The sequence below is a fragment of the Podarcis vaucheri genome, assembly GCF_965113315.1.
Source record: "Podarcis vaucheri genome assembly, chromosome: 5".
In the NCBI taxonomy this organism is placed as follows: domain Eukaryota; kingdom Metazoa; phylum Chordata; class Lepidosauria; order Squamata; family Lacertidae; genus Podarcis; species Podarcis vaucheri.
In genome coordinates, this window is record NC_138763.1 from 102,412,690 (window position 1) to 102,426,765 (window position 14,076).

At 44.6% G+C, this 14,076-nt stretch overlaps 1 long non-coding RNA gene across 2 annotated transcripts; it reads left to right on the forward strand.

Moving 5' to 3' along the window:
- The first annotated feature begins 2,871 nt into the window (after window positions 1-2,871).
- On the forward strand, window positions 2,872-13,130 carry LOC309532733. Of its 2 annotated transcripts, none has more exons than XR_014219987.1 (3): window positions 2,872-2,928; window positions 4,996-5,133; window positions 12,956-13,130. It is a non-coding gene; the product is annotated as an uncharacterized lncRNA (long non-coding RNA). The 2 variants fall into 2 exon arrangements; XR_014219988.1 differs by having other exon boundaries at window positions 2,887-2,928; window positions 4,959-5,133.
- Window positions 13,131-14,076: the final 946 nt, after the last annotated feature.

Sequence of the window (14,076 nt, forward strand, 5' to 3'; positions counted from 1 at the left end):
TTGTCCTCAATGCCATGTTCTTTCAGCAGGGAAAGTGCAGCAGCGGGAGCACTAAATGGGTTGCATCTCTGTGCCTGCAGTGTCCCAGCTGCCCCACTTCCTTCCTGATGGTCATCGCAGTCAGTGCTGGTGGAGGGGGCAGGGGCAGGGTCATCAAAGCTGATGACACATGCACAGAAATGTTTCAGGGAAAAGAAAATTAAACTTTGTGTTAAACAGTACTTATGCCAAAAGATTCTGCAGACTTTACCCCCAAAATAGAAAACTCTCCTTTGTTTTGAATGCATGCTTCAAGCAAGACTTGCTCTCTGGAGCCATAACTAAAACAATCTCTGTCAATCCTAGTCCCTTTTTCAGGAAGGTAGAAGGGCGAGAAGGTTATATGTCTGGGAACAGAAGTGCAAACAGAAGGAATCTTTCTCTTATCCTGTGAAGTAAACGTCACACTCTTGACAAAATAAATGATAAATCATTAGTGAATCAGCTTCCATGCATTATGAAACACCAGCAAGGTTGGTCTTTAAAAAGTCAGTCCTTGACATATGACTTGGGCATCATTAGCCTTGTTTTCAAGGGGTGAGGAGAGGCAGGCCTGTGGTTATAATGTCAGTCCTAGGGCTGAAGATAGACTGTAATTCATTTTGCCTTATACCAGCAGTTTATACCAGTATAAACACTGTGAAAGTTGCAAGTAGACAGTCAGCTCTAGGGGCTGGGGAGGAGGCAGCACGAGAGTGGACTGGAGGTTGTAGCATCCCAAAATAATGGGATTAGACTTCTGAAGGAAATGTAGTGGAAACGTTTACAGGAGGTCTAAGCCTGCAAAGGTGGGGAGACAGATAGACTGGGAATTCGGCTGAGAAGTGCAGTATTTGGTGGTGTTGATGGCCTATCTACACAGCCAGATAAAGCCAAAATCTTACTGGTGTCCAGGCACAGATTAACCTGAAGGTAAATATAACAAGGACTGTTGCTCAGTAAAGCAAACCAATCACGCAGCATGATATGGTGAAAAACACATTTTTGATAAAAGTGTCCCTTACAAAGATGTTCAGAACTCCTACTAAAATGTGGGACAAGCCATCTGTGGCCCCTGCCCTCTTCCTGCTGCAATTCCTCACCTCCTTCCTAAGTTTCCATGTGGGGCACTTAGTGCTCTCTGCTCCAGGGGTCAGCAAACTTTTTCAGCAGGGGGCTGGTCCACTGTCCCTCAGACCTTATGGGGGGCCGGGCTATATTTTGAAAGGAGGAGGAGGAGGAGGAATTCCTATGCCCAACAAATAACCAGAGATGTTTTTTAAATAAAAGCACACATTCTACTCATGCAAAAACATGCTGATTCCCGGACCATCCGTGGGCCGGATTTAGAAGGCGATTGGGCCGGATCCGGCCCCCGGGCCTTAGTTTGCCTACCCATGCTCTGCTCATCATAGCATTTAAGAAAGAGGAGCAGGCATGCAGAATCCCTTCATTTGTATCTCACCATCAGACTGTCAACAAAGGGGATTGCAGATCCATATAAAGCAACAGAAGTTAACATCCATAGAAATCAGATCCCCGAAAAACCTTATGAAGCACAGACCAAGGGTGGGGAATGGGACCACCCCCACCCCCACCCCCGCCAGTCTCCTGACATCAGGTGATTTGACACCTACTGTCACCTCCTTTGAGGATGCACTTTCCATGCAAGCCAGGTGAACACACTGGGAACACATCTTCAAAGAGGCTTAGCAGCTCATCCGTAGCTACAGGGAGCCCCTTTGAAGTCTCTGCAGAGGGGGAAAGGCTCCTAACACCGGAGCATTTTGCAGAAAGCGGTTTGTATTAAAAGTGCTTCTTCCAGGGCTTTGAATACAAACTGCTTCCTTTGGAAAGAAAAAAGAAATACTGGAAACTCAACCCAGTTGAGAGATCCATGATAAGCTAAGCAGAGTCCTCTGCCAGGTTTTAGGAAAAAGAGGGACAATCTGAAAGGGTAGCCAAGGTACCTTCTAAGTTACTCTGGCCCTGGACATCTTACTGAGGATGATTGGCGCCTGCACGAGGGAAAGGGAGTCTCTTTCCCCCACGCCAAGGGTTGCGTTCCCTCAGGAGAAGTGGCCAGGAGCTGCAGACTGAAGGCAGCTTCAGAAGACCCAGCATCTTTGAAATCAAGGTGGGAGGGTGTCACCCATTACTGGTTTTTGTGTGGTTGTTGTGACTGCTGTATTGACCGATACTTTTTTATTCACTCTAAAATCCCCCATTCACTGCTTGAATTTTGCTACTGTTATCTATAGAACAGGCTAGTTAAAAGGCCTCATCCTGTGTCAGGGCCTGCCATAATACGAGGCAACTTGAAGTGGCTGCATCAAGTGGCGGAGAACAACAGCAGGGTGCTGTGAGGACGGAGCCTGCCTTCCCTCAGTGTCCCCTCTTCAGTCTGGAAATGAGAGGGGGTGTCATCCTGACCTCTGCCTCAGGCAGCAAAACACCTTCTGCCAGCCCAGACCTGCATCCTGGCTGCAGCCCTGCAAAAGCTGAAGAGAGGGAGAAATCCTTTCCCTTTGAAAAGGAACCTAATTTGAACGGGATGTTAGAACCATCGATTCTTTTGTCAAAACCTGTCATTTCCTTTCTCCTTTTCTCACATTATGGAAAGTGGGGCTTATTTTCCTATCTCCAAGTGGAAACAAAGATTTGTATTTAGTTTTGTGGCTTCGTGCTGCACCCTTCAAGCGAAATGCAAAAGGGCTGCCTATAATGAGCTCCTCACTTGCCGTTACCTGAAGACCATAATTGCTACTTCCTTAGAACAGGAATGAAAGCTTTTCATTGACCATGGCTCAGTTGCTGTGGCAACGGGCTTTGCTGTTTACCACCTCACAATGTGACATAGAGAAAGAGGGTAAGAAAAAGCCCCCCCCTTGCTTCAAGAAGCGATAGCAGGTATGTGCATTTTCTGCTCTCCAATTTGCAGCTGGTTTCTAAAAGAGGATCAAAATGTGCTCCCTTTCGTAATGGCCCTCTTAAGGAAGAAGACGCGCTTGCCAGACGAACAAAGCCTGATCTTTCTCAATGCCACCTCCAGTCATTCTGCTCAAGTAGTTGTTGTCGACCACTCAACCTTTTATTTTTTATTAACCTAGAAATGGAATAGAAAGCGTGATGGCAGGTCAGGCCAAATACAAAAGGTTTATTAACAAATAGGGATCACAGTGTTGTTCCTGAGTGTAAGTAAATACTACAGTGACCAGGGCCGCATTTAGGTTTGATGAAGCCCTAAGCTACTGAAGGTAATGGGGCCCTTTATATGTCCAGCTGTCCTTTGTCAACAACAAAGTGCCGCTGTTTTTTGTGTTGAATATATGCTATATGGAAATGAGCAAACCAGTAATATTTGAGGGAGGAGGCTAGCAGGCGGGGCCCATATGACTTGCATCGTAGGAGCCTACACAACACAAAACACTGTTGCTGTTTTGTAGGTCTTATTTTATTTGTTTTTTATCTTATATTTTGGAAATGTACATCCAGGGTTTTTTTCCTTTAAATTTTTGGGGACCCCCAAGAGAGTGGAGCCCTAAGCTATAGCTTGTTTTTTGTTGTTGTTTACTCGTTTAGTCGTGTCTGACTCTTTATGACCCCATGGACCAGAGCACGCCAGGCACTGCTGCCTTCCACTGCCTCCCGCAGTTTGGTCAAATGCATGTTAGTAGCTTTGAGAACACTGTCTAACCATCTTGTCCTCTGTCATCCCCTTCTCCTTGTGCCCTCCATCTTTCCCAACATCAGGGTCTTTTCCAGGGAGTCTTCTCTTCTCATGAGGTAGCCAAAGTATTGGAGCCTCAGCTTCAGGATCTGTCCTTCCAGTGAGCACTCAGGGCTGATTTCCTTAAGAATGGATAGGCTTGATCTTCTTAAATCTGGCACTCACAGTGACTGACATATGCACTGGATATATAACTCAAGGTACTTTGATCAAAATTATGAGAGTCTCCGGTTGAAAACAGCAGAAACTGATGTACAATGTACCCATGTTTCAAGGGGGTGGAAGTACAATGCCCAATGCCAACTACTTGGATCGCACACTGCCACACAAAAGCAGGGCTGTCAGAGGGGAGAGACTGCCAGCTGTCGTGCTTTCACTGGCCCCAGGTGGCAATGGCTAGCGGCCATGCTGGGGGGGGGGCAGGCCAGGGTTGGCAGAGGCCTGTAGGTGGCGCTGTGCCAAAGGCCAACTCAAACCTGGCAATGGGAAAAGCTGCCCCTCTGCCCTGGGCAAGTGCCCACCTCTCTCCCCGTTCCTGTTTCTTGTATGTCATGTTTCACTGGATTGCAAGCTTTCAAGCAAGCAGTGCTTTTAATGGGCTTTTGATTTTGGTACAGTGTCTAGCATAAAACATTTAACCTGCGCCACCACCACCATCATGAGCAAAATACAACAAACACCATGCTAGCACAGCAAAGGAGCACATGCCAGCATGTTTCAGTCAATTGCCGCCAAATGCCTGGGCAAATATCTGGGACTGAATGATAACTAAGTTAATGCCAGATGAACAGTTTGGGCGAAGGAGCCCCAAGAACTCTTCCCGGGAGCCAGCTGTCTTGTCTCAAAAGGCACATTTTATTTTTGAGAGTATGAGTTGTAGGCGTGATGGGACCTTCCCCCTACAAAATTTAAAAAACTGCATTTTCTATACTTTATCATAGAATCATAGAATCATAGAGCTGGAAGAGACCACCAGGGCCATCGAGTCCAACCCCCTGCCAAGCAGGAAACACCATCAGAGCACTCCTGACATATGGTTGTCAAGCCTCTGCTTAAAGACCTCCAAAGAAGGAGACTCCACCACACTCCTTGGCAGCAAATTCCACTGTCGAACAGCTCTTACTGTCAGGAAGTTATAATAGACATCACTACAAAAAAATCACCATGCATTGAAAGAAACTGGAGAGTCAGATTTTTCTTTTCTTTTCAGAGCTTAACATTGCTAAGTTGAGCCTTAAATATTTCAGTGTGGCATTTTGAACTGACAAACATGGAAATGTGAAACCTGGATGAGACGTAGCACCTGATTACCTCCTGCTATGTCCCATGTTCAAAAAAGAAGCAGAAAAAAGAAGCGAAATGAAAACAAGATGCTCCTCTAGAAGGTAATAGAATTACATAATCTTTGCTTTAAAAATGCATGCAAGATATCTCAGCCTGTCACAGGTAGAAGGTGTTTATGGCACATCTGGACAGATGCAAAAGAGTTTGCAGGCAGCCAAGGTTAGGCCTCTGCTCCCACCAGCTTTGCTCTGCTGCCCTGCTTCCCAACACAACCACCAAACCACCATAGAAAAAGTCCAGCAAGGGGATATCAAAAATTATTTTAACAGAAAGCCCAACTGTTTTTTGGGCTAAGCTAACCTTCTTTGGGGTATGTTAAGGGCAGTTTAAAATCACAGGCCTGGTATTTTGAACTATAACTCCCATTACCCCTAGCTAGCATAGCCAGTAGTCAGGAATGATGGGAGTTGTGGTCCAAAACATTTGACCAGCACCAGGCTGGGGGAGGCATAGGCACTGGGTACCGCCCAATTTCGGGGGGGTGGGGGTGGCACACATGTCATGTGGTGGGAGGAGGTCGCAGCTGTGAGTAGACCCAGTGGGGCTGCAGGTACACCCAAGAGTCCCAGGTACTATAGAAGTCCTAGAAGGGTAGTGTGATGGGGGAGATCCCCAGGAAAGACTGAAGTGGGGAAAAGCCACCCCTCCAACCCCAAATCCTGTTGGTGAGAGTTGGCCTATGCCCCACCCCCACAGACCTCTGCGCATACAGTGATGATCTCTCCATTAACTTGCAAAGATGAAGGCATAGATCCATGTGAAAAATGTACACCATTTTTGATCTTTCTCCCCAAATCACTGTGATTGGAGTGGAGGGGAAATCATTCACTGTGACTGAAAGCTAGATCTCAGCTTCTGGGTTCTTCCCCAACCAAACTGGCCTCTCTCCATGGTTGGGGGATGTGTTTTTTCACAGGCAAAGGCACAGAGGCACTCAGAAACTGAAAAAGTCCCTGATCAGCCTTGAGACAACTTTTGAATGACACAATCTGACCTGGAAACATGAGAACCTTCCCTGATTCATCCCAATTTGCCTTGTGATTTGGAGTGCCCACAAAATCAGTACCAACCCCTAATATATGTATAAAACCAGGACATAACAGAAAACAACATGCCACAGCCTATTAACATGCCGGTTATGGAAAATATTCATGACTCAATAGTGCATAAATTGGATTGACTCTAAAGCTACAGAGAGAAAAGCATTTTGAAATTTACATTTGGATTATCTGCACTTAGACAAATTCTCTTTGCAGCAATATTTCCGTCAGAAACAAATGGGGGAGAAGCTGATGCTATTGTCATATTGCCGTGAAATCTAAGTAGAGCTTTTGCTAAGTCAAACCTAATGCACATTACTTTCTATGTCAGAGAGAGAGAGAGAGAGAGAGAGAGAGAGAGAGAGAGAGCTGAATGGGAAAGATGACTTGCAAATTTATTTCCAACAAAATAGACCTGGAATGTGTCCCAGAGCTCAGCACATGCAAGATGACTAATGATGTAGCACTCCTAACAGATACTATTAGTTTTGAAAGCCACCTACAGCGCTGGTAGTTTCAAACAGCTTGTGATATACATAACAAGACACGCAGACGTGAATTAGATTCACTAAGGCATTCCCTATAAACAGAAACACGGGATGAACCTTTACATATAATTTCTCCATTACTTCTGTTACAGAAATTATGGGGGGTGGGGCACATCTTTAAAGTTAAATGTTACAAATATTATGCCTGAATGTATCCTTTCAACTTGACAGCTCAGGGAAGTTACCTAGCTTAAAAAATAATATAAAATCAACTCCTTTGCCAGTTTCCTCCATTCCAAAGCTATTTTCCCCTTGAAAAGGGACTCCAGGGAGTGCCCAGAGGTGACAATTGCTGGGCTCATTGTTAGCCAAGGGAAGCCAAATCTTATCACCTGACTTTCCTCAGGCTCCAGACATGCAAAGGAAGTTCTATTGTACTTTTGGGTGGTGGGTACTTAAGACATATTTGTCTATGCTAATCTTGTACCTGAGTCTTGCCCTGCCATGTCTACTTATGTTAATCTTTTACCAAGGACTTGTCTGGACACGTTTGCCAAGGTTGAAATAGTGTAACCCCTGTCTACCCCTCCCCTTTTGTGACATGTCAGTGATGTAGCAATCATGTAGCAATGATGCTATACGAACTGTATTCTGGGATATGGTGGGAAAGTTTTAAAAGTCTGGTGACTGAGCAGCCTCACACCTAGATTTTTCCGTAACACTTCCCTCACAGGACTCTCAGATTGGATAGCATGAATTTATGGTATTCATTGATGGGTTGGGACACACAAGATGGGTCGAGGTCTCAATAGCAGTCACATGCTGCCAGAATAACATAGGAACTGGGCAAGTATCTCCACATAAGGGATTCCTCTAAGTGTTCACCAGCCTGGAGTGGACATCTTACTCCTGAAGGAGAAGGTTGTGCTATACATTTCTATGCGCTTTGTATGATCTAACAGATGGCAGGGCTGCATTGAATATTCAATACTCACTTCGGAAATAGGACATTTAGCACACAGAAAAATCGCCAAAAATTAGCAACAGGAATTCGTAGCCCGCCAAATATTTGCAGTTCCAATGCTACTTGACATCCATTTTGTTCCCCTGACTGTGACTGCAGTGCGGTGAGGGCAGAGGCACAGAACTGCCCTCCCCCTGCCCCTGGCATCATTGCAGTTTGCCAAGACAGAGCTGGAGCAGGGGGTCAGCAGGGGCAGGGCTAGGTGGGTGCCTTGGTTCCTCATCATCCTGGGAAGAAAGGGCCACACGGAGTGCTACAGGGCTCTCTCCTGGAACCATTGTTGTTCAATGTCTTTATAAAAAGGGGAAAAGAGAGGACCCAAATAATTACCGCCCAGTCAGTCTGACATCAATACCAGGGAAGATTCTGGAGCAGATCATTAAGCAAACAGTCTGTGAGCACCTAGAAAGGAATGCTGTGATCACCAATAGTCAGCATGGATTTCTGAAAAATAAGTCGTGTCAGACTAACCTGATCTCGTTTTTTGACAGAATTACAAGCCTGGTAGATGAAGGGAACGCAGTGGATGTAGCCTACCTTGATTTCAGCAAGGCATTTGACAAGGTGCCCCATGATATTCTTGTAAAGAAGCTGGTAAAATGTGGTCTTGACTATGCTACCACTCAGTGGATTTGTAACTGGCTGACTGACCGAACCCAAAGGGTGCTCATCAATGGTTCCTCTTCATCCTGGAGAAGAGTGACTAGTGGGGTGCCACAGGGTTCTGTCTTGGGCCCGGTCTTATTCAACATCTTTATCAACGACTTGGATGATGGACTCAAGGGCATCCTGATCAAATTTGCAGATGACACCAAACTGGGAGGGGTGGCTAACACCCCAGAGGACAGGATCACACTTCAAAACGACCTTGACAAATTAGAGAACTGGGCCAAAACAAACAAGATGAATTTTAACAGGGAGAAATGTAAAGTATTGCACTTGGGCAAAAAAAATGAGAGGCACAAATACAAGATGGGGGACACCTGGCTTGAGAGCAGTACATGTGAAAAGGATCTAGGAGTCTTGGTTGACCACAAACTTGACATGAGCCAACAGTGTGACGCGGCAGCTAAAAAAGCCAATGCAATTCTGGGATGCATCAATAGGAGTATAGCATCTAGATCAAGGGAAGTAATAGTGCCACTGTATTCTGCTCTGGTCAGACCTCACCTGGAGTACTGTGTCCAGTTCTGGGCACCACAGTTCAAGAAGGACACTGACAAACTGGAACGTGTCCAGAGGAGGGCAACCAAAATGGTCAAAGGCCTGGAAACGATGCCTTATGAGGAACGGCTAAGGGAGCTGGGCATGTTTAGCCTGGAGAAGAGGAGGTTAAGGGGTGATATGATAGCCATGTTCAAATATATAAAAGGATGTCACATAGAGGAGGGAGAAAGGTTGTTTTCTGCTGCTCCGGAGAAGCGGACATGGAGCAATGGATCCAAACTACAAGAAAGAAGATTCCACCTAAACATTAGGAAGAACTTCCTGACAGTAAGAGCTGTTCGACAGTGGAATTTGCTGCCAAGGAGTGTGGTGGAGTCTCCTACTTTGGAGTCTGCATGGAGGGAGTCCTGATCTTACAGAATGGTCATCTCAAGAGGGGCTTGTTCCCCACAGCTGTGGGGAACAAGCCCCTCTTGAGATGACCATTCTGTAAGATCAGGACTCCCTCCATGCAGACTGAAGGCGCAAATTGGTGAATAAATCATATTTCGTAAAGCTACGACAGTCTCCACTGTGTCTTCAATTCTCCAAAGGAGCAAAAACCCTGGATGAGCACCTGCAACCTCCTGTAATCTTGGTCCCCCTCAGCGGAGTGTGGGGGCAGTGCCCAACTTTTGTAACAATATACAAAATACAAATTCTAAAAATCTGGTCTTTGGTGGTGGTGTGGTGTGGGGGAAGTAAAATAATAATTTTAAAAATGCACATTTGCATTTGCAGATAAAAGTTCCAAACTTGCAATGTCACTTTTCAGGGAAGTGAAACTAGCTGTTTAAGAAGCTCTGTCCTTTATTATTGCTAATGCACCAACAAAGGTAGCCAGCAGTGAAAAGAGGCATCTTTTGAAGGTTGTGCTGACTACATTAGAAGCAAGCATTAATTCTTTGCACTGCTGCATATTACAATAAAGCCAATTGGTTTCAGATTGTGTTAGAAATGATGCAATATAAATGCAAGTTGTACAAAAGAGATTCAACTTTATGCCTCATAAAGCAGACAGAATGGAAAATCAATATATCTTTATGCAAGTGATAGAGTTTAGAATTAATCACTGTACTTGGGTAAAGTAGCAGACCATTTTCCTAAGCAGAAAGAAGTCAGAGTAAGAAGGGCAAAGTAATTAACACTGAACAGGTATGGAGTGAGAGCCGAGTGGAAGATTTTGCAGTTCATGACAGGTTGCTTTGGTGCCAGAAGTACAGCTGTCAGCAATCAGAAAATTAGTTTTCATAGAAAACTTTGGTTCAGGGGGAAATGGTTTACAATTTGAGCAAAAATGTTCAATTTAAAACTTGGTAGCTGGAGCATAAGAAATTTATTCTAAAGTTATGATTATTTATATATTTTTTAAAATCCTTCACTGGGATTGTAAGCCAGGTTGCCATCTGTTGCCAACAATGTTATTTCAAGCTTTGTACTCATAGAATCATAGAATCGTAGAATTGGAAGGGGCCCTGGGGATCATCTAGTCCAACCCCTTGCAATGCACGAATACAGTGGTGCCTCGGGTTAAGAACTTAATTCGTTCTCGAGGTCTGTTCTTAACCTGAAAGTGTTCTTAACCTGAAGCACCACTTTAGCTAATGGGGCCTCCTGCTGCCACTGCGCCGCCGGAGCACGATTTCTGTTCTCATCCTGAAGCAAAGTTCTTAACCCAAGGTACTATTTCTGGATTAGCTAAATCTGTAACCTGAAGCATATGTAACCCGAGGTACCACTGTATGCAGCTGCCCCATACAGAGATCTAGCCTGCAACCTTTATGTTGTCAGCACCAATGCTCTAACCAACTGAGCTATAGACAGTAAGTTCATTCTCTTGTAGCCTTAACTGTATAGTCATTTCCATTGATTGGCTGTATACTACTTATTTATCTTACTAGTAATGCTAAATGAGAGGATTGTGTAGTGAAACAGGCTTTTCCCCAAACTGATGGGTTATTTATTTATTTATTTGCTTCCTTGCTAATCATAAGAAATAATCTTAGGTGTATCCCTAACAATATAGCGTGAGAATTGTCCCCCAAAAACATGTGTTTTCAAGTGCCACTCCCTGTTTTGCTGTTGCTGTTTTAAAAAAGGTTTTGCACTATATTGCCCTGGGATCTTTGGATGAAGGGTGGTATACAAATTTAATAAATAATCAGATAGCTAATACTGCAAATCTGGGAGAGGTTCAGAAAAGGACAACCAAAATGATCGTGCAACTCCTTTGTGGGTATTTGGGGCTTTTCAGAGAAAAGTCATGTAAGATGGGACCTGACAGAGGTGTTAAATTCTACAAAACATTGAAGCTCAATGTTAGAAGACTCGGGAGGACAGATGAAAGGAAGTATTAATCATAGAATCATATAATTCTAGAGTTGAAACTCATCTAGTCCAACGCCCTGCAATGCAGGAATCTCAGCTAAAGCATCTATGCCAGGTGGCCATCCAAGCTCTGCTGAAAACCCTCCAAGGAAGGAGAGTCCACCACCTCCCGAGGGAGAATGTCCCACTGTCAAAGAGCTCTTGCTCTCAGAAAGGTCTCCTTCCAGATGTTTAGTCTGAATCTCCTTTCTTGTAACTTGATCCCATTGGTTTGGGTCCTACTCTCCAGATCAGGAGAAGACAAGCTTGCTCCATCTTCTTCACAGCATAGCTAGTTCACGGCCTGTTGAAGGATGATGCCCATCAACAGACTAACTAATGATGGAATTCACTGCCGTGGAAATGGTGACATATGCCAACTCAGATGGCTCTAAAGGGGATCAGACCAATTCACAGAGAAGCAGCTCATCAGTGGCCTACTGTACATGATGGCTATGTTCTGTCTCCATTGTCAGAGGCGCCACTTCCTGGAAGTCACAAGCAAGGAGAATGCTGCTGCCCTCAGGTCCTGCTCGGTCACTATGTGACCAGAATGATGGACCAGATGGACCTTGGGTCTGAGTCAGCAGGGCTCCCCTCACCTTCTTACGAAAGCACAGCATGCAGAAGCTCACAGCTTCTAAATGAGCTATTCCTCTGTGTTAGCTTTTCCGATAATGAATAGCATTTAGCACCATTTTGACTTAATTAGCCAAGCACTTGCAAACATTTATTAATTTAAACTTTTTATTATTAATTGTGATGCACAATAACAAAAGGACTTATTACAGCAGAAAGGAAACAAACCATTAATAACCCACAATATATAAAGATGTAATTCCAAAATGATTACTGTTTGCTTGCATCCTTTGGGAAGTGTCAGAAGAGATTGGTATATATACTGTAGACTATTTGCTGAAGGTTGTCAGGTGGGAGAGTTTTAACCCTTTCCTAGTCCTCCTGCCTGGCTTCTCTCCCTCTGTTTCTCCTCCCCATTCCCCAATTCACAGGTCATCGAGTGGCAGGGTGACTCTTGGGCCTCAGTGCTTTGCTTCCAAAAGCCAAACACACTGTGCCCTGTGGAGGAGCATGAAAGCAGCATTTGCCATGGGAAGTGGGGGAAGAAGCAAAGTTCTGCATTTCCCCCTTTCTTTTTCTCCTTCCCAAAACAGAGCTTCCAGTTTGCAGGCGAAGCGTAGCTATCTTCAGGAAGGAGAGGGGGAGGGGAGGATAGACAATATTTCTTCCCACATACAATCCTTTGCAGGGCCCAATCTACTCAGTGTCTGGCAGTGGGCAGATTTGTTCCACCTAAAACCTTATAATAATCCACATCACAAATTTAAAGCACATTCAACACACATGACCTCTCCCAAAGAATACTGGGAACTGTAGTTTGTTAAAGGTACTGGGGATTATAGCTGTGAGAAAGAAACTCCAGCTCCCAGTATTCTCTGGGGAAGCCATGTGCTTTAACTGTGTGTTGGCTGCACATTATGGTATGGCTCTGCCCCTTATCCTTAATGCAACATTGTCCTTTCCCCCATAGAAACAAATAACAGCAGCCAATTATATGGGCAAAAATGCCCCTGGTGATCCCAGTGTTCTGGGCTCCTTTCCACTTCAGTGGCAGCTTGTTTTCTTGGTTTTTGTTCCCCAGAACTTCAGTGGGAGCCACTGAGAAGAGAGTCAACCCCAAAACTTCTTGACTCCATCATAGACATGATTTCTTTCTCAGGCTTCTTCCATCTGATAGGATGCTGGGAGAGTGAGGTGGAACATTGGGAGCTGGCTTTGAGAGAAATGAAGAGACCAAGCAATTCTCTAAATCACACAAGCAAAATACCCACTGTATGTTGGCAGTACCTTTGTTTTCGATTACAATCCTATTATAAAGACGGGCATTATTCAGAGAGCTGTTTACCAATCCGATTATTTTCCTCTTCTGAAGTCAACCATGGATTATCTCATATTTAACCCTGCGAAAGTAAACAAGGGCTGTAAACAGAAAGAGAAAATGACAAGAGATACCTGATGCTTGAGAGCCAACCTAGGCATTACATGGTGGGGAGAGAGAGTTGTAGGGAGGGGCTCGTGTTAAAATAAAAATAACTGTGGAGTGGAGGAGAGGAAGCAAAGGAGAGTTGCTTAAAGAGGGGACACCTCTATTTTCAGAGAGAGGACAGAGGCACAAAGCTTTTATACAATGGCCTTGCAGTTGCAACTGGGGATACAGGGTGGTTGTAACTGTGAGAACGTGTTTATGTAGACTCGGCGCTTGTTGTGCATGTGATGTGATCGTTTCAGTGTCATGATACCTCTGAATTATGGCACCCAGGTATGGCACTCAGTATCAGAGACATGTACTGTGTGAGCAGAGAGACAGAGGATGTGGGCATAGGTGCATGATGTTCTGTGGGTCTTGACAGCTTCCCCAGGTGATGGCAGGTCATGACACCCAGGTATCAGGAAGAGGCTCTTGAGGGAAGGTTGAAGCTGACATAACAGCTTGCCTGAGATTATGTAGTTGCTGACAAGGTGAGCTTGGCTTGGGAATTTCTGGGCTCCAGGAAAAGCCTACAAAAGCCCTAGGTGTGGGCTTTCTAATAATCCAGTAAGAGGATTTAAGGACAAAACTGGAAATTGGCAAGAAGAGCAGCTAAAACTGCTGAGGAACATCAAATCTCCTGCATGAGCCACATGCATCTTGGAATCACAACTGTACATGTACACACAAATTGTGGAAATAGGCTTGTGTGAATTCATATCTAGAAAATATATATATTCTAAGGATCTAAATTGCACTGCAGAATATAATGCAATATAGACTCAACATGCTTGACATTATTTTATAAAAGC